Here is a 20,371-nt window from a genome sequence, read left to right on the forward strand (position 1 = left end):
GCCATGCACACCATTGTTGTTCAGTGTTCTCCTGATGGTGGACTCATGAACATTAATGTTAGTCAATGTGAGAGAGGCCTTCAGTTGCTTAGAAGTTACCCTGGGGTCCTTTGTGACCTCGCAGACTATTACACGCCTTGCTCTTTGCGTGATCTTTGTTGGTCAACCACTCCTGGGGAGGGTAACAATGGTCTTGAATTTCCTCCATTTGTACACAATCTGTCTGACTGTGGATTGGTGGAGTCCAAACTCTTTAGAGATGGTTTTGTCACCTTTTCCAGCCTGATGAGCATCAACAACGCTTTTTCTGAGGTCCTCAGAAATCTCCTTTGCTCGTGCCATGATACACTTCCACAAACATGTGTTGTGAAGCTCAGACTTTGATAGATCCCTGTTCTTTAAATAAAACAGGGTGCCCACTCACACCTGATTGTCATCCCATTGATTGAAAACACCTGACTCTAATTTCACCTTCAAATTAACTGCTAAACCTAAAGGTTCACATACTTTTGCCACTCACAGATCTGTAATATTGGATCATTTTCCTCAATAAATAAATGACCAAGTATAATATTTTTGTCTCATTTGTTTAACTGGGTTCTCTTTATCTACTTTTAGGACTTGTGTGAAAATGTGATGATGTTTTAGGTCATATTTATGCAGAAATATAGAAAATTCTAAAGGGTTCACAAACTTTCAAGCACCACTGTATGTTAAGTAGGCCTCTATAGGGCTTAACTGGCTTTTTGAGAAATTGATTTGAACACTTCGGGGATGATGCAAACAATAGCCTACCTGAACTAGTTTGAGGAAGCAGAATTGCATTAGACTCTTATCCAAGGAATCACCAGAAAAGTGGCCAGCATCTTGCAATGATTTGAAAAGGTTCATCCAAAACTGCATGCTCTGTTTGCGAAGGATACCCCACCATGATTCAATGCGCTGATTTGCAGTGCTGCGGCCATACAAGAAACTTTTGTTGCCGGCAAATGCATCGGAGTGTTCTCTTCTAAGGAAGATTTGCATGCCCTTGACGTGGCCATTCTCAGTCCCCCTGTCTGCTCGCAGCCGCTCTGGAAAGCCCCCCACACGTTCAATGCACTGGATATAATAGGAGGCAATGACTTTAGGGTCATTGTTGGTGGTATACTGTACGCCTCCATCCACAAGACATACCGACTGTAGCCATCAATGCATCCGTTAATGCAAATCCCAAATGGCTTCAACTTATCGTAGGAATCCATGTGCCACAGTGCGTTAGGCCCCCAGGTTGTATACTCACGCTGCCTCAGACAACGTGCCCGTCTAATTTCCACCCCATGTGGGTCAAGTGCCTTGAGGATCAGCCTTATGGTCCTTTGTGACACCACAAACCCCCTCTGAAGTGCTCGTAAGTGCAGCCAACGATACCCCTGCATCTGTCCATTCCCACGCAGTTCCTCCTGCACGAAGGCTATCACATTGTCAATGTCCGACTGATTTCGCCTCCTGAAAAGACCAAGTTCACGACACCGCCTCTTCAAAGTCCGGATAGAAATCACAATATTGTGATTCTGTGCCAAGACTGCAAGGATCTCTTTGTTATTAAACCCAATCCCGAAATAACATTTGATTAAGTCGTCCATTTCAGCAGCACTAAACACAGTAGTAGCAGACTAAGTCTCTGTCAGCTCTGAATGACCTGGTACTTCCTGGTAGCCTAAATTTGTGACTTTTTTTCTCAAAACTTTTTACTTTTTTTCTCGAAAATTCTGAGTTTCTTTCTCAGAAATTAAAAATATATATATGTATTTCTTAGTGGCACTATCGCTCTTCCGTAGAATTCACCATTTAATATCTACATTTTCAAAATTTTCCGGGGGAGGACCCCCGGACCCCCCTCTTTTTTATACATCATGGCGGTGGCTAACACAGCCTCCGCTCAGCTTACGCTTAACATGGATCCCAGACGTCTGCTATTTAGTGGAATTCCACTATTTTTCTAGCCAAAGTGTTGTTTTTTTTTTAAATCTCTTGTATATCCATTAAAATATGTTTGTTTAAGTAAAATGACCAGCAGAATACGTTCTGATTTGGTTTGCTTGTTTAGCGAAGTTTTTGTCGGCTTCATTTGTTCTCGTTGACATTCGGGAACACTCGGAAGTTAAATTGATGTAAATACCGTGAGACTGTACACGATAGAACGAGAAAACAATATGGCTGCGCCCATTTGCTAGAAAACGGGTTTTAATTCCATTTGTGCTTTTGTTTCTAATGCGTTGAACTTAATTCAATATGTTGTGGAAACTGTAGTTGCGCTTAGCCAGAGAGGAAGTTGAATCCAAGAAGAGATTAATGAATGTGGTGAATACAGAACTTGAAACAAAAGCTCATGTGAACAGAGCAGCCAAGAAACTCTCCAAAAGAGCCCTGCAGGAACATCAGAAAAAGCAGAAGGAAAGATCAGAGAAACAAAAGCAGAGAAAACTGGAGGAAAGATCACAGAATGCATCCCAGAAAAGAGCATTAAACTCCTCTGCAGTGAAACCTTTCAAAAAGAGAGAGGTTTAAATCAAATATCTCCAATATTTGCTGTACATATGTATATATCTAATATTACTGAATCATTGATTTCTGCTCATATTCATGATTTTTGAAAAATGAAATGTAGCTTATATTAGACTAGTATTGACATTAACTCGAAACAAAAAAATAAACAAATGAGATGAACTATGGATACTATTGTTATATTATAACAAAATCAGTAATAATAATAATGTTTATTACTGATATTGTGCATTTTAACATTTGGTAATATGATCAAATGTGCATTACACTAGAAATACTTAAAATATAATATATAAAAACATACTACTAATAAAAGCAATTATAACAATCCTAGGTTAATAATACATCCAAAAATAAATAAATGAATAAATTAATTAATTAAATAAAAAATAATAAAATTAAAAGTCAATTAACCAAAATAATAATAATGATAAAATAAAACCCTAATACTTTTAAGTTGAGTTGCTATAAGCCTCTTTAAAATAATGTGTCTTTAAGAGTTTTTTGAAGTTTCCAAAATTTCCCTCTTTCCTTATATGTTCAGGTAAAATATTCCAAGTTTTAGGAGCAGCTGCTGTAAATGATCGATCTCCAAGCATTTGCTTGAACTTTACTGTAGGGTCATGCAATACAATACTAGAATTGGACCGCAGATTATAACGCGCGCTCTGCCTAATGCATATGAGATCGCTTAAATATGCTGGGGCTAAATTATGAATTGCCTTAAAGGTGATAACAGCAATCTTATACTGGATTCTAAACCTAATGGGCAGCCAATGCAACGCATATAACACTGGTGATATATGACAATATCGAGACATATAACTTATAAGTCGCGCTGCTGAGTTTTGAAGACACTGCAGCTTAGAGAGATGAACAGCTGGTACTCCATACAAGAGTCCATTGCAGTAATCAATTCGTGCCATAACCACCGCCTGTACTAGCAATTTAGTACTGTCATATGATGATAATTTCCTAATTTGCCTAATATTAAATAAATGATAATATACTGAGTGACAGATCTTATTAATATAAGTAGTCATTGTAAGGTTTGAATCAAACCAAGAACCAAGATTGCGGACAGCAGAGTCCATTATTGGTACATTTATATGCCCTATATCTAGTTGCCTAATGTTCACTTTATCAAGTTGTGGCTGAGTGCCAATTAAAATAATCTCAGTCTTGTCTTCGTTAAATTTCAACCTATCTACAGTCATCCAGGTTCTTATGTCGTCAATACATTCCTGCACAGTCTGTACAGCATCCCTCTGACTGACTTCTGAGTCTGGCTTGAAGGAGAAGTACAGCTGGGTATCATCCGCATATGCATGTACATCAGGTACATGAGCCTTGATTACTTCAAACAGTTTACTAGCATATATCATAAACAGCAATGGACCAAGGCATGAACCTTGAGGAACACCATGAACCAAATCAAAACTCTTGGAATAACCGCCCTCGAAGCAGATGCATTGAGATCTAGCAGATAGATAAGATTTAAACCACTGCAGTACAGTCACAGTTATTCCGAAACTTGATTCCAGTCATTTAATAGCACTTGATGGTCAACTGTATCAAACGCTGCGCTCAGTGGAATATTTAGGCAAGTATATTCTTCAAAGCTACATTTTCATCTAATTTTTATAAATAACAATTTTTTTTGCCACCTTATCTCAATAGCTTCAGGGGGCTTTGCCCCCTGTACCCCCAGCAGGGGCGCTGCCCCTGCACCCCGCAAAAGGGCTTGCAGCCCCCTTGACCCATGCTGATAGTTTCTTACATTCCTCTATTTTTTTTTCAATTACTGCTGGGATCCCTGGCTTAACCTCTGCCTACTACTCTTTCTTACTTGCCCCTTTCTCAGAAATATATTGAGAGGGCTGTATATTAATACCGAGGCTACTGTTATTTCGCCAGATGGAGAGACAGAGTTTTTCGAGATCTCAACTGGGGTACTCCAAGGCGATACCCTCGCTCCTTTCATCTTCGTCATTGTCCTCAACTACATACTTCACCTATCCCTTGACAATCTGAATGTCAGGGGTCTACAGATTCAACCTAGGCGTAGTCGAAGACACCCGGCACAACACCTAACAGACCTTGACTTTGCAGATGACTTGGCGCTTATCACAGAACTAGTCCAAGACGCTGAAGCGCTGCTCCAGTCCCTAGAAAAGGCAGCTGCTCTTATTGGGCTTTATTGCAATGAGAGCAAGACAGAGTACATCAACACTACTGAAAGCTCCCACAATCTGAAATCTCTTTCTGGAGCAAACATTAAAAGAGTACAAGACTTCAAATATATTGGAGCGTGGATAATGGACTCTGAAAAGGACTTTAAAGTTCAAAAATCGCTAGCCTGGGCAGCTTGTAACAAGCTTCAAAAGCTCTGGCACTCAAACTTGACAAGGGATTATCAAGTCTTCCTGTTCCAGTACCTAGTTGAACCAGTTCTTCTCTATGGCGCAGAGACCTGGACTCTAACAAAATCAACTCAAAGAAGACTGGACGGGACATATACGAACCTTCTTTGCCAGGTGCAGAATATTCATTGGTCCGAGCACGCAACAAAAGAGAGAATTTATGGAAATCTACCCTCTATTTCAGATACTCTAATGCATCGATGTCTCCAGTTTGCCAGACACTGCTTAAGAGCAGAGAGCAAAGTCATCTAAACTCTTCTGCTATGGAACCAAAGTCTCCCGATCCGTAACCGCAAAACAACATACCTGCAAATGCTATCAAGGGACTCGGGTATCAAAGTTGGTGAACTGAATCAGGCCATGAGAGACCGTGCTGTGTGGCATGCTATTGTTGCCGACATCCTGGCCTCGGTTGCTGAAGGATGATGATGATATCCATTTAAAAAAGTTGTGATATTGCTAAAAATAGGCTTACCTATTTTTACTTAGACTGTAAAGTGATGGCAGGGGAGAGTGTGTGCTAGACAACATCGAGTGGTCGTGTGCAGGATGAGCCCGAAAGTGAAAAAGAGGAAGCGTGAAATAGTGGAGCTGAAGATTAAGTGGTGGATACTAAAAGAGGTTGAACATCAGAAGGAAAGTGTGGGTGGTAAAAGACCAACTGGACTTGCTTGAAGATTCTTGAAGATGTTTCACCTCTCATCCAAAAGGCTTCTTCTGTTCTGTCTGACTAATAGGGAGTATCAGGTATTTATCCTCTCATGGATGAAAAGCAATCCTAAAGTGTCGTTAAGTCCTCCTGTTGGTGTGGGTCACTGGGGGCTGGGTGTGAACGGCCTAGAGAGTCATTGGGGTGATCAATGGGTTGTTGGTTCTCTCTGTCCTCCTGTGAGTCACTGAAAACAGCTGGGTTTTGGTGTGCATTCAGTTGTCTGGGAAGTGTGCTAAGGACTGCATTGTAGGTGGCTGATAAATTATGTCTTAGACCCCCACCTCTGTTCAGTGATGGCCGTTCCAGGTTGACAAAAATGGCTTCTTTAACTCCTCGCTCATACCAACGATCCTCTCTGGCTAGAATGCGTATGTTGCAATCCTGAAATGAGTGTCCTTTGTTAAGATGAAGATAGACAGCAGAGTCCTGGCCTGAGGAACTGGCTCTCCTGTGTTGAGCCATGTGCCTGTGAAGCGGTTGTTTTGTTTCCACAATATACGAGTCTGTGCATTCCTCACTGCACTGAATTGCATACACTACGTTGTTCTGTTTGTGTCTGGCTATTCTGTCCTTAGGGTGGACCAGTTTCTGCTTCAGGGTGTTACTGGGTCTGAAATGTACCGGAATGTTGTGTTTGTAGAAGATCCTCCTGAGTTTCTCAGATAGATCAGAAATGTAGGGAATGACAATGTTCTTGCATTTGTTCCTGTTATCCTCCTTGTCTGTTATGTTCCTTTATCTGCTCTTGAAGAAAGCCCAGTTGGGATACCTGCAGTTCTGAAGTGCTTTCTTGATGTGATTCTGCTCCTTCTCTTTTCCCTCTACTGTTGTAGGAATGTTCTGAGCCCTGTGCTGCAAGGTTCTAATGACCCTCAAGTTGTGTTCCAGTGGGTGGTGTGAGTCGAAGAGTAGGTACTGGTCTGTGTGTGTGGGTTTCCAGTAGACCTTGATGCTCAGGCTTCTGTCTTGTCTAATATGTACATCACAATCCAAGAAGGCTAGATTATTCCCACTGACGTCCTCCCGAGTGAAATTGATGTTGATATCCACTGCATTGATGTGCTTAGAAAAGGCTTCCACCTCATGGGTTTTGATTTTAACCCAGGTGTCATCCACATATCTGAACCAGTGGCTGGGAGCAACTCCTGAAAAAGTGGTCAAAGCTTTATGTTCCACTTCCTCCATGTATAGATTGGCCACAATAGGGGACACCGGTGAGCCCATGGCACATCCATGCTTCTGTCTGTAGAAACTTTCATTAAACTGGAAATAGGTGGTGGTCAGGCAGAGGTTAAGCAGGGTGCAAATCTGGTCCATGGTGAGGTTCATTCTATCCAGTAAGGTGCTGTCTTGAAGGAGTCATTTTTTAACAGATTCGACTGCTTCTGTGGTGGGAATGCAGGTGAATAGAGAAGTGACATTGTAGGAAACCATGGTTTCATCTGAGTCTAGTTTGAGGTCTGCAACTTTAGTAGCAAAATCTTGGGAGTTTTTGACATGATGTGGCATGTTTCCAACAAAAGGAGCCAGGATGGTGGCTAGGTGTTTGGCAATGTTATAGGTGACAGAGTTTATGCTGCTGATGATAGGTCTGAGTGGAGCTCCTTCCTTGTGAATCTTGGGGAGTCCGTATATGAGAGGAACGGCTTCCCCAGGGTACAATCTGTAGTACAGAGATTGGTTGATGGCCTGGTCCTTTTCTAGTTGTTGCAGGCAGCTAACTTTCTTTTTGTAACAACTGGTGGGGTCCCGCCTCAAGGTTTCATAGGTGGTTGTGTCGCTGAGGAGACTGGTCATCTTTGAGTGGTAGTCTGCTGTCAAGTCAAGTCAAGTTTATTTGTATAGCGCTTTTAACAATAAACATTGTCGCAAAGCAGCTTTACAGAATTTGAACGACTTAAAATATGAGCTAATTCTAAAGTGTTTAGCACCACTGTGCAACTCCCTTTGTTAGCAGGAAGATGACCTTGCCTCCAGCAAGACTTGATGACTTGGAGGAAGAAATCTGACCAGGCTACACAACTAGACATAGAAGAGAAATGGGTGAAGAACTTATTCGACAGGGTACTCACCCAACCAGAGAAAGATGTTTTATCCAAGGGACTTAACTTTGCAGTTTCACCAGAGCGGATACCAGTGGTAGACCTCATCACAGCCACAGAGTCAGCCATCAGAAACAACAATCTGACCAACACAGAGGCAGAACAACTTAGACTGAATATATCAGCTGCTCTGTCCAGTGCGAAAGCACCCCCCTCCAACCTCACCAGCCAAGAAAGGAGGGCTCTTACATTGCTTCAAAGAGACCAGAACATCACCATCCTTCCTGCTGACAAAGGGAGATGCACAGTGGTGCTAAACACAGCAGACTGCCACTCAAAGATGACCAGTCTCCTCAGTGACACAACCACCTATGAAACCTTGAGGTGGGACCCCACCTGATTGGTGTTTTGCCCCGGGGCCTTGTGTGCAGTTGTTCCGCCACTGGTCCTCTCCTTAAGTCCATGTTGCTTCCACTTCTTTAAATTATTTAATTATTATTTGTACAACTTCAGTGAATTAAAAATTCAACCAAATTAAATTTATGAGAGCAAACATTCGAAAAGTCAAACAATTTATCTGTAGTCCTTCTTGGTCTCAAAAATCAGCAGTTTATTTGGAGACAAAGACACAGCCATAAGTTCATTCCAGGAAGGAAGTTAACCAAGAGTTCATTCAAGGAATGGAGCCAGTCTTTTGAGCGTGAAATCTCTTTGAGACATGACTAGGTTTTTAAGAGGCTAGAACACCTTTTTTAAATGCATTTTCCAAAGACTCCTCCTGCTTTTGATACATCATCGTTAATACCTCCCCAAATGGAATGACCCTGACATCATCCATGGTTTATTAATTATTATTTTCCACTTTTTTTGTCTAATTTCATTTCAGCCATTGCCTCCTGTCCTTTTGAACTTCGAGCTACCTCACTTTGAATTTAGGGTTACCTCAAGTCCACATTTCCCCTGTCTGCTTTTAGCTTATTCTTAGTTTGACCATCTGGAACCTCTTCCTTAACATATAGCTGTTCTAAGCTCCAATTTACTCAGTTATTTTCTTACTATTATCCCAAAATTAAGCTTTTCTCTCTCAGCAAAATGTGTATGCATCATGATGTTCTCAACTCTACACCTCTGTCCTGTTGTTTCTGTCGATATCAGGACCATTTTTTCTACCACATTTCTATAGTTCCAGCTCATTCACAGTGGATTTGCCACATAACTGGATTAAAAACATGTATAATTGTTGATATGGTGACATTTTCTTCAGGTGTTTTCACACTTATAGTTCATTTGCTCTGGTCTGTGTCAGCTGATGACTTTGTGAACTTGGAGCATTTTCCACTTCGTTCAGTTTCTTTTCACACAGAAGAAAAATCCAAGTGAACCAAAATGCATCAATACAAACCATGTGAGAATGTCCACTCCGCTTATTGGTCAGATGTGTCTTGGGTGAGAGCATGAAAGTAAATACAGGAAGAAGGTCCTGTGTTCTGGACTAGTGCATATTTCTGTGATAAAAACACTGCTATGGAATTTAACATGGAGCAATGGTAGAGTTGGCATTTGCTCAGAACCGTGGTGATCAACAAACTTGACTTGACTTGATTACCTGTGCAGTACACCAGGCAAAACGATAGCAGCAGAACAACACACACACTTTGAGGAAACATCTTGAAAATAATATACTGCTTCACACTTTGCAAAGAAGATATGCTGCCTTCAGACGACTAAGCAGAACAAGGGAGCTAATATTAAGCAATGTGCAATGACATGCTAACCGTCAACATGTTAAACTGAAGATGGCTACAGGAGCCGTTTAGCTCAACCCTGTGGCATACACCTGGTAGTTGGGTCGGATTGAGGTCAGATCACATTCCCAAGATAAATAAACGGCTCCAGGGTTCATTTGGCACTGGACTGAGACTATCTCCTCCCAAGGGTCTCAATGCAATTGTTTTCAGTACCTCAGTTTGATTACTGTGTTCACACCTGGCCAGATGAATTGCACCAAGGGAGAAAATGAACCAGAGTCTGATTAACAGGTTTAAAGTACTAAAAGTATTGTTTCTTTATCATTGAGACAGTCACAGGCCTTAGGCAGGCTGTGTTTTGTGTTCCTGCCTCTGCTTTCTCCTTTTAGGCTCCCTGATTGCCTGGCTCCTCCCATCTCATTGGGTGATTAGCTTCACTTCTTGGTGGCCTTTAAAAGCCATGAAATCTGAACTGGTTCTGGCTTTCTCTCCTGGAATGCCGGTGCCTCTCAGGCAGCCCACCCTGTGTTGTGGCGGCCCTCATCCACTACTGATTCCTGAGTTAACCATTAGTTTACTTTTGCGGAGTTATCTTTAATAAAGCATTTGTTTCTTTAAAAGCTGTTATTGTGTGGCCTTCCCTCCTTTGTTTTGCTCCCCAGTGAGCTGGGCATAAGCGTGGACTCATCTGATTTTGAACCTAAAGTGTAGACATTTTGGTTAACTTGGAGTAATTGAACTGAATTGGGAGGCCCACAGTTATGACTTTCTTTATGGTTAAGTTAGGCAGGTAGAGTTTGAGATGGTGTGTGGGTGATTTTTCTCTCTCTCTCCCTCCAGTGTCTTTAACTGCATATAAGCCATACATCCACGTAGAATGGTGAGTTTGGGTTATGCGTTATATGAATGAGAGGATTGTAGCTGGGTGGCTGTGCTATTTGCTGTCTGGCTGGAGCATTGATTGTGTCCCCCAGGTAGGCTGTAGCAGCAGTCTGCTCACAAGGAGAGGTTGCTGTGTTTTTGTTTTTAGGGGTTTTGTTTGGTATGTTGTCCATGTGATTATCAGTAGTTTTTTTTTTTTTAATTTAAACATGTATAGGAATTTGCCCTAAGAGCACTAAATACTCATCTAGAGGACTTGCTCTTAATTTTCTTTACATAATTTAGTGGATGAGAATAACAGACAAAAAATGGAAAACATGTATGGAAAAAAGAGGAAAAAATACAAGCAGGTGGTGCCAAAATATAACAATAAATAAAAAAACCCCACACATTCTGTTTGGTAATTACCTGAACAAAAGCATTTGGTTTTATCTATACAAATCTGAACATTGCAAAATAGATTTTCATTTAATTCGAGAGACAGAAAAGATGAACCAAACAAAGACAGAAACTTTCATTTTCAGACATATGCGACCACCTATTTGCAAAGATTTGTGCAGTTGAGGCGAGCAGAGATTGTCTAGGGACGGCAAATAGCGGGCAATGCAAGAAATAGTGCTTGATGGTTTCAGGATTATTACTACGTTGACAGATTGACGAAGGCTTGCATCCTATTTTGAATAAATAAAAATTTAAAGCACAGGCATTTAGTTGAAGTCTAGTATGAAGAATAGAGGTGTATCTGTCTATGCCGTAAAAGAAAAGCTCGTTACATTTCGGTACTTGAAAAACAATTAACAATTCTTTTTTAAACAGGCTTAAAGTGTCCAGATTTCCATTATTTATATTAACATCATTCCACGAAAGGGTGGTGGATGGAAAAAAATTTTTTTAAAGCGATCAGTACGGCTAGAAAATAAAGAAAAATTGCTAGATGACCTTCACCAAAAAAAACCCCTATGGAGAAAAAATCCAGGACCGTGACGTCGCCCGGTAGGACGCAGCCGGGGCCCCACCCTGGAGCCAGGCCCGGGGTTGGGGCTCGTATGCGAGCGCTTGGTGGCCGGGCCTTTGCCCATGGGGCCCGGCCGGGCTCAGCCCGAAGAGGTGACGTGGGCCCGACCTCCTGTGGGTTCACCACCCACAGAGGTAGCAGTAGGGGTTTGGTGCAGTGTGGATTGGGTGGCAGTCGAAGGCAGGGGCCTCGACGACCTGATCCCCGGACACAGCGGCTGGCTGTTGGGACATGGAATGTCACTTTGCTGGGGGGGAAGGAGCCTGAGCTTGTACGGGAGGTTGAGAGGTACCGGCTAGAGATAGTCGGGCTCACCTCCACGCACAGCTTGGGCTCTGGAACCCAGCTCCTCGAGAGGGGCTGGACTTTCCACTTCTCTGGAGTCGCCCATGGTGAGCGGCGGCGGGCTGGTGTGGGCTTCCTTATAGCTCCCCAGCTCAGCCGCCATGTGTTGGAGTTTACCCCAGTGAACGAGAGGGTCGCCTCTCTGCGCCTTCGGATTGGGGAGAGGGCTCTTGCTGTTGTTTGTGCCTACGGGCCAAATAGCAGTATAGAGTATCCGGCCTTCTTGGAGTCCCTGGGAGAGGTACTGAGGGGTGCTCAGACTGGGGACTCCATTGTGCTACTGGGGGACTTCAATGCTCACGTGGGCGACGACAGTGACACCTGGAGGGGCGTGGTTGGGAGGAACGGCCTCCCCGATCTGAACCCGAGTGGTGTTTTGTTATTGGACTTCTGTGCTAGTCACAGTTTGTCCATAACGAACACCATGTTTGAGCATAGGGGTGTCCATAAGTGCACGTGGCACCAGGACACCTTAGGTCGGAGGTCGATGATCGACTTTGTAGTCGTGTCATCTGATCTCCGACCCTATGTCTTGGACACTCGGGTGAAGAGAGGGGCTGAGTTGTCAACTGATCACCACCTGGTGGTGAGTTGGATCCGCTGGTGGAGGAGGAAGCTGGACAGACCTGGCAGGCCCAAACGTATGGTGAGGGTCTGCTGGGAACGTCTGGCCGAGCACTCTGTTGGGGAGGTCTTTAACTCCCACCTCCGGGAGAGCTTTTCCCAGCTTCCGAGGGAGGCGGGGGACATTGAGTCTGAGTGGACCATGTTCTCTACCTCCATTGTGGACGCAGCTGTTCGGAGCTGTGGCCGCAAGGTCTCCGGTGCCTGTCGTGGCGGCAATCCCCGAACCCGGTGGTGGACACCGGAAGTAAGGGATGCCGTCAAGCTGAAGAAGGAGTCCTATCGGGCCATGTTGACCTCCGGGACTCCTGAGGCAGCCGACGGGTATCGGCAGGCCAGGCGTGCTGCAGCTCGGGCAGTTGCGGAGGCAAAAACTCGGAACTGGGAGGAGTTCGGGGAGGCCATGGAGAAGGACTATCGGTCGGCCTCGAAGAAATTCTGGCAAACCGTCCGGCGCCTCAGGAGGGGGAAGCAGTACTCTGCCAACACTGTTTACAGTGCGGGTGGGGAGCTGTTGACCTCGACTGGGGACATTGTCGGGCGGTGGAAGGAATACTTTGAGGATCTCCTCAATCCCACCGTCATGTCTTCCACTGAGGAGACTGAGGCTGATGACTCAGAGGTGGACTCGTCCATTACCCAAGCCGAAGTCACTGAGGTGGTTTGCAAGCTCCTCGGTGGCAAGGCACCGGGGGTGGATGAGATCCGCCCTGAGTATCTCAAGTCTCTGGATGTTGTGGGGCTGTCTTGGTTGACACGCCTCTGCAACATCGCGTGGCGGTCGGGGACAGTGCCTCTGGAGTGGCAGACTGGGGTGGTGGTCCCTCTTTTTAAGAAAGGGGACCGGAGAGTGTGCTCCAATTATAGGGGAATCACACTTCTCAGCCTCCCAGGGAAAGTTTACTCCAGGGTACTGGAGAGGAGAATTCGACCAATAGTCGAACCTCGGATCCAGGAGGAACAATGCGGTTTTCGTCCTGGTCGCGGAACACTGGACCAGCTCTATACCCTTCATGGGGTGCTCGAGGGTTCATGGGAGTTTGCCCAACCAGTCCACATGTGCTTTGTGGATCTGGAGAAGGCATTCGACCGTGTCCCCCGTGGTATTCTGTGGGGGGTGCTTCGGGAGTATGGGGTTCGGGGCTCTTTGCTAAGGGCTGTCCGGTCCCTGTACGAACGGAGCAGGAGTCTGGTTCGCATTGCCGGCAGTAAGTCAGACCTGTTCCCAGTGCATGTTGGACTCCGGCAGGGCTGCCCTTTGTCACCGGTTCTGTTCATAATTTTTATGGACAGAATTTCTAGGCGCAGCCAGGGGCCGGAAGGAATCCTGTTTGGGAACCACAGGATTTCATCTCTGCTTTTTGCGGATGATGTTGTCCTGTTGGCTTCTTCAAACCAGGACCTTCAGCATGCACTGGGGCGGTTTGCAGTCGAGTGTGAAGCGGCTGGGATGAGAATCAGCACCTCCAAGTCCGAGGCCATGGTTCTCGACCGGAAAAGGGTGGCTTGCCCTCTCCAGGTTGGTGGAGAAGTCCTGCCTCAAGTGGAGGAGTTTAAGTATCTCGGGATCTTGTTCACGAGTGAGGGAAGGATGGAGCGTGAGATCGACAGGCGGATCGGTGCAGCCTCCGCAGTGATGCGGTCGCTTTACCGGTCCGTCATGGTGAAGAAGGAGCTGAGCCAAAAGGCGAAGCTCTCAATTTACCGGTCGATCTACGTTCCGACTCTCACCTATGGTCATGAGCTTTGGGTAATGACAGAAAGAACAAGATCGCGGATACAAGCGGCTGAAATGAGTTTCCTTCGCAGGGTGGCTGGGCGCTCCCTTAGAGATAGGGTGAGAAGCACAGTCACTCGGGAGGAGCTCGGAGTAGAGCCGCTGCTCCTCCACATCGAGAGGAACCAGCTGAGGTGGCTCGGGCATCTTTTTCGGATGCCTCCTGGACGCCTCCCTGGGGAGGTGTTCCAGGCATGTGCCCCCGGGAGGAGGCCCCGGGGAAGACCCAGGACACGCTGGAGGGACTATGTCTCTCGGCTGGCCTGGGAACGCCTCGGTGTTCTTCCCGAGGAGCTGGCTGAGGTGTCTGGGGAAAGGGAAGTTTGGGCTTCCATGCTTAGACTGCTGCCTCCGCGACCCGGTCCTGGATAAGCGGAAGAAGACGAGACGAGACGAGACGATCAGTACGGCTAGAAAATAAAGAAAAATTGCTAGATGACCTTAAAGAATAACTATTTCTGTCCAATACTTGAAGCAATAATTGCAATTGTAAAAAAAAAAGGCACTAAATTAACAATTTTAAAATAAAGCGTGAGTTTCTGAATTTTTCTTCTTGTTTTCATTAACTCCCATCCCACATCATTTAACACATGTCTGCTAGTTCCTCTCATGGCACCCGTCACTACTTTTGCAGCTTCATATTGAACAAGTTCGAGGAGATCACGCTCACTTGCATTACAACCATCCCAAACCACATCTGCATATTCCATAACTGGATGTATCAGGCTTTTATACAGCCTATCAAGAGTTTTTCTGTCCACTTTAAGCTTAATTTCTTTGAGCATATTTACACGTTTACATGTTTTTTGTATATTCTCAAAACATGAGCCTTCCACGAGAGATTGCTCATAAAAGTGACACCTAAGTGGGTGTGTTGTGATACGTTTTTGACCTTGCAGCCATCAAGAAAAAGGTCAGGATGAAAGGGCTTGGTGCGCTTAACTGAAAACGTCATACATACTGTTTTTGTTGGGTTAATAGTAACAAGCCAACGGTTGGCCCAATTACCTATCTTGGCAAGATCGTTATTAAGCTTATTTCCAGACACACTGGGGGTCACTGACTATGTCAAATAAAGAGGTATCATCCGCATAGAGTAAGCAATCTGATTGCAAATTGTCAGTAATATCATTAATGTATACCAAGAAAAGTAAGGGCCCTAACACTGAGCCTTGAGGTACCCCAGCCTTTATACCTGCCCACTCAGACAATTGCCCATCGACGACGACTCTTTGGCTACGGCCCGAAAGATAGCTCCTGAACCAACTGAAAAGTGGATCCCGTACACCAATTGCTTCAAGTTTATATGCAAGTCCTTCATGCCAGACACGATCAAAAGCTTTACTTATATCTAAGTACACCATGCGTACCTCTTTCCCCTGTTCGAATGCCTCATAAATTTTGTGTGTCATATAAACAAGTTGGTTCACAGTGCTGTCACCTGGACAGAAGCCAGACTGCAGTGGATTTAAGAAACTAATATCCAGGAGAAAATTATACATTCTAATAAAAACTACTTTTTCAATTATTTTAGATAGAGAATTTAAAAGCGAAACCGGGCGATAATTAGATTTTTCCTGTCGATCATCTTTTTTGAAAATAGGAATCACATTTGCAAGTTTTAGTGCATCTGGAAAAACACCAAGCGCGAAAAAGAGATTTACAAGCTTACTAAAAGACCTCGTCAGGCCTTTTGAACATATTTTAATAATTTTGTTACCAAATCCGTCAGGCCCGCAAGCCTTGCTAATATCCACGCTGCATAGCAAATCATTCATTTCTCTTTCAGATGTAGTTATAGTTGAAAAATTTTAAATCTTGAAAAAGCACTGTTTCGTTAGGGAGTTCAGCCGCACTGTCATCAATGTTACTTTGACTAACAAAATATGAATTAAATAAATTCGCTTTCTCACGCGCGTCACTGACCACCCCTCCACTATCTACCAAAGATGGGATTGAACCATGAAGCTTTTGTCCGTAAATTAACTTTATAGTCCCCCACCACTTTTTTGCACTAACTTCAGGGTCAGAAAGCCGATCATTTAATTTTTTTATAATATTTCACTTTTTTAGATTTAATTAATGAACAGGTACGGTTTCTCTGAACTCTGTAATTTTCCCCAAGATGCTGCCGATTTTGTTATGGAGTAGAATTTAAGTAGCCTGTTTCTTTTTCTAATGGCTTGCCTCACTTCGCTATCCATCCAGGGTTTATCGTGTGGGCGAATGACAACTGTTTTATGCCTAATAAACTGCTCAACTATACGTTTGACATCACGAAACCAATCATTCTAAACAATATTCATATCACTACACCCACTCTGAATCGAGTCCCAAAGGTATTCGCTAAGCGTGTTGTTCAACTCTTCCTCATTAAAATTATTAAAATCCCAAACCTGCCACTTATAGCATTTGCGTTTAAGTAAAGAAATGTTAATCTTAGCAAAAATATAACAATGGTCGCAAATAGCCAGTGGACTAAGCGTGCCCAAATTTACAAAAAAGCCTGGCCAATTTGTTATCATTAAATCAAGTAGAGTGGAACCAGAATCAGTAATGCGAGTCGGTTCATTTATAATCTGCGATAAACCATTGCATTCCATCCAGCTGTACAAAAGATTTCCAAAATCAGTGCAGTCAGATGGAACATCAGCATTATACTGGGCGTTGAAGTCGCCCAAAAGAACAATAAAGGTGTTTGGGCCGTAATTTACTCTATCGATACTATAAAAAAAAGATTCCTTTCCCTATTGGCGTATTCCGGCCTATAACAAACCGCGCACAGGAGTTTAAGTGAACTAATTTTTATTTCAACCCAAAGTACTTCAAAATCTTTTGATTCCAGATCCATTCTTCTTTTAGCAACAAGGTCAGATTTGACATATAATGCCACAGCCCCCCGCCCTCCTACCATCTGATCTGTCCAAACGAAAAAGCGGACAATAACCCGGAATATCGAATAAGTGGTTAGGTATGGTGTCATTCAACCATGTCTCACTCAAACCAAAAATATGAAAATTTCCATTCGACATTGTTGAAGTGATCTCCTCGAACTTTTCAACTACACTTGATTCACGAGATATATTAATACTGCGCGCATTTAAATGACCAATCAACAAGAAAACCGAACGATCCCTAGGCCCGGGATTAGACTCAACCTCGGCGCACATAAGAAAAAAAATAGCAAGCAATACGAACACATGTAAACAATGAAATAACAAGCCTTTAGATAAAAAGGAAATGTTTGCTCGGAGAACCATCTCATTATCTCTAGCCGCTTTATCCTGTTCTACAGGGTCGCAGGCGAGCTGGATCCTATCCCAGCTGACTACGGGTGAAAGGCGGGGTTCACCCTGGACAAGTTGCCAGGTCATCACAGGGCTGACACATAGACAGAGACAACCATTCACACTCACATTCACACCTACGCTCAATTTAGAGTCACCAGTTAACCTAACCTGCATGTCTTTGGACTGTGGGGGAAACCGGAGCACCCGGAGGAAACCCACGCGGACACGGGGAGAACATGCAAACTCCGCACAGAAAGGCCCTCGCCGGCCCCGGGGCTCGAACCCAGAACCTTCTTGCTGTGAGGTGACAGCGCTAACCACTACACCACCATGCCGCCCCACTCCGAGAGCCAATCTTAGAGAATTAAACAGCCCTATTGCGACCCTATATACAGTAACTCAATAGAAACTCCCATTTAAAGGCAAAAAAAAAAATTGATGATACTGCTCACCTCAATTTGCTGCACAAGAACACATATTAAGACAATAAAAATAAAGTAGTAGAAATAAATACTGAATAGGCAAGAAACTCTCTAGCTCTAGGTATCCACGGTGTCTTCATCCTCTTCGGCAGCTTATGTCAAATCGAATCTTGTCAGGTCTTCAAACCTTGTGATTCGAAAGACTCTATCATCCCTGCGCACCATGATGGTCCCGTCGACTGAATAAATGGAAAAACCATCCCCACTCTCCTTCAACTCCTTTTTGATCGCCATAAGCAGATCGTAGTTCGCCTTGGTCAGGTCTTCATTTATGTAGATCTTTTTGCGCCCCAGCCCGCTCTTAGCTCGCATGATTTTCATCTTCGCCATGTAGCCCGAGAGCTTCATGATAATAGGCCTTGGCGGCGCCTCTGCCTGGCCAAGGCGTGCTAACTTGGGACGACTGACGCAGTGAGCCCTGTCTATTTCATTCCGACCGATATCCACTTTCAATTTCTCCTTGCACAAATCCAGGACTTTGGTATAACAGTTCTCCCCTTCCTCTTCTTTAATCCCAAAAACTCTAATATTGTTTCTTCTCGAATACTGCTCGTTGTGGTTTGTCTTGGCCTGGGTTGTTTCAAGTTGCTTTTTCAGAATGGCGACTTCTTTCTCCAGTTCACTAATTCTAGCATTCAATGGCTCAACTGCCTGCTGGATGGCTCGGTTGACCGCTCTCAAAATGACTTCCTGAAACACTTGTGAATTTGAGATGTAGTCGTTGAACCGTTTCACAAAAGCAGAATCAGTTGGTGTTGCTGCAGCGCTCGTTGATCTTGTACATACACCACTAGCTGCCATTCCTCCGCTGGAGTAAACTTTCAACCTCCGTCACACAGCTCAAAAACGAAGAAAACACACTTGCTTAGTTTAGAACAAATGCTGTGGAAAACCCGAGCAAAGACGAGTTAACCTAGCTGGAAAGCATTAATCTTTTAAGTAGAAACCAGAAATAAGTAGAAAGCTCAAAGAACGTCCACGTCGCTACATCAATGTAGCTTCTTGGTGTGAGGTGACAGCGCCACTTTGAATTGCTCTGCGATGGAAAGGAAAAGGGCTGTAAGATGTCTCGAATAAGATCAGTGGTTGTCCTGGGAGCACCCCGAAGTATTGATGGGAACAAGTTGTCTTCCCCAACACACAGTTTATAGGTGCATAAATACCTGCCGCCAGTATGCACATGAAGACTAGGGTTCCAGTTAGTTAGTTTGGGATTGGCTTTAGGGAGGGGGTGGTCCTTATTCAGTCTCCCTGTGGTTGTGAACTGTGTGAATCGTATTCTCATTTTGTTCTTTTGGAGGTTCTGGCTAGGTACTCTGTGATTGGGGTAAAACATGGAGACTAAGCATAGTAATGCTTTGGTCTCCGAGTTTCTAAAAAGGCCATCATGTAGCACTTTAACTCAGTTGGCCAAGGCAGATTTATTTGATTTGGCAATTAACTTAGGCTGGTTGAAAACTGACAAGGTACCAAAGAAGTCTGAGATGAGGGGTATCTGTACCTGCCAAGCTGTTGGAAGTGGCTCAGGCTTCAACAGTTCCCAATCCAGTCAGTTCAGGGCTTGTTGATGGTATGTTTTCAGTTGAACAGTATATACAGCTAGAAAAGGAAAAGGCTAAATTAGAAATTAAGTTGAAGTTTGAGCTGGAGAAGGTGAGGAAGAGGGCTGACTTAGCATTGGAAAGGGAAAAAGTTAAGGTTGAGCAGTTGCAGTTGGACATAGTGAGGGAAGGGAAGGCACGTGAGTAATTGTTAGCCAGTAGTAGAAGTGGATCAACTGGTTTTGACTGCGCTGAAAGCTTGAGGCTGCTGCCTAGATTTGATGAGAAGGATCCAGACACATTGTTTGCATTGCTTGAGCGTGTGGCACAAGTTAAAGGATGGCAGGATAACTGAAAGATCATAAAACTATGATGTTTCAGTGTGTGTTCGCAGGAAAGGCCCAGAGAGCTTTTTCTGCCCTTAGTTCTGTTGAAAGTGGCAATGATGCTAAAGTTAAAGCTGCAGTTCTAAAAGCATATGAATTAGTCCCAGAAGCATGCAGGCAGACGTTTAGGAACTGGAAGAAGGGGGACAAGCGAACTCATGTTGGACTTGCACAGGATATTTTTGGCTCATTTTACCCACTGGTATTCTGCCTCTGGGGTGGACACTTATCAGGATTTGTGTGATTTAATTGTATTAGAGCAGTTTAAGGTTTCATTGCCTGCCCACCTTGCCACTTACATTAATGAGAGAAAGGTGAAGACAGCTACATGCTTTAACACATGCTGGTGGTTCAGTAATTGGTCAAGTCCACAGAGGCAATCAGCAGATGGAGAATTTCTCCAGCCTCAGTGTAACTTTACATTTTCTGCCATCTTCAGGACAGAGGAGTTTACACTTTTGTGGTTTCTTGCTAGCATGACAACCTGTGCTTTTTTCTTCCTGTCTTATTAACTACAAGGGAAAGCAATGCTGGTGAGGGAATGATTGTTTATAACT

General features: G+C 44.0%; 1 pseudogene; it reads left to right on the top strand.

Moving 5' to 3' along the window:
* LOC132892218 (UDP-glucuronosyltransferase 1A1-like) overlaps nucleotides 1–20,371 on the top strand; it is a 41,471-nt pseudogene that overhangs the window by 20,721 nt on the left and 379 nt on the right.

The sequence above is a fragment of the Neoarius graeffei genome, chromosome 9 (assembly GCF_027579695.1).
Source record: "Neoarius graeffei isolate fNeoGra1 chromosome 9, fNeoGra1.pri, whole genome shotgun sequence".
Taxonomy (NCBI): Eukaryota; Metazoa; Chordata; class Actinopteri; order Siluriformes; family Ariidae; genus Neoarius; species Neoarius graeffei.